Here is a 1,308-nt window from a genome sequence, read left to right on the forward strand (position 1 = left end):
ATCTGTTACTGTTGTTTTTGGGGGTCGGAGGAGGAGGAGGGGGAGGGGCCTGGAGGGGGGAGGGGGCGGGGTCATGAAGCCGTCGCCGTGGTAATTTGTGCCGAGTTCCGTTAACGTCGGAAATGGGGAGCGACGTCGCCCTCTGTCGACTAAAGATTAAACGCAACTTTGTTTACGACTGATTTAGCGTGAAACGTAGCCCCGCCCACTCCCGCTGTGACATCACGGCTCCTCCTCTTGGCTGAGATGTGTTTTTTTCTGTCTGTGTTTTTGTTTTTTTTGTTGGTTTTCTTGTATCAGGAACCAAACTCAGGCTCTACCTGCAGAAACAACCTGACGGCAATAAAAGAGTCGACAAACACGACTCACTTCCTGTTTTTCACCCAGTCAATGTTTACCAGTTAGCTGTCACGTTAGCCACATCCAGTTAGCAGCTGCCACAACCGGTTAGCTGTCACATTAGCCACAACCAGTTAGCAGCTGCTACAACTGATTAGCTGTCACATTAGCCACATCCAGTTAGCAGCCACAACAACCGGTTCGCTGTCACATAAGCAACAAAAAACCAGTTAGCAGTCACATTAGCCAAATCCAGTTAGCAGCTGCTACAACCAATTAGCTGTCACATTAGCCACATCCAGTTAGCATCCACAACAACCGGTTTGCTGTCATATAGCAACAAAAAGTCAGTTAGCAGTCACATTAGCCAAATCCAGTTAGCAGCTGCTACAACCGACAAGCATTCACATTAGCCACATCCATTTAGCAGTTGTTACAACTGGCTAGCTGTCACATAAGCAACAAAAACCAGTTAGCATTCACATTAGCCAAATCCAGGTAGCAGTTGCTACAACTGGCTAGCTGTCACATAAGCAACAAAAACCAGTTAGCAGTCACATTAGCCAAATCCAGTTAGCAGCTGCTACAACTGATTAGCTGTCACATTAGCCACATCCAGTTAGCAGCCACAACAACCGGTTCGCTGTCACATAAGCAACAAAAAGTCAGTTAGCAGTCACATTAGCCAAATCCAGTTAGCAGCTGCTACAACCGATAAGCATTCACATTAGCCACATCCATTTAGCAGTTGTTACAACTGGCTAGCTGTCACATAAGCAACAAAAAACAGTTAGCATTCACATTAGCCAAATCCAGGTAGCAGCTGCTACAACTGATTAGCTGTCACATTAGCCACATCCAGTTAGCATCCACAAGAGCCGGTCCGCTGTCACATAAGCAACAAAAAGTCAGTTAGTAGTCACATTAGCCAAATCCAGTTAGCAGCTGCTACAATCGGTTGTCTGTCAC

The sequence above is a fragment of the Microchirus variegatus genome, assembly GCF_963457635.1.
Source record: "Microchirus variegatus genome assembly, chromosome: 2".
In the NCBI taxonomy this organism is placed as follows: domain Eukaryota; kingdom Metazoa; phylum Chordata; class Actinopteri; order Pleuronectiformes; family Soleidae; genus Microchirus; species Microchirus variegatus.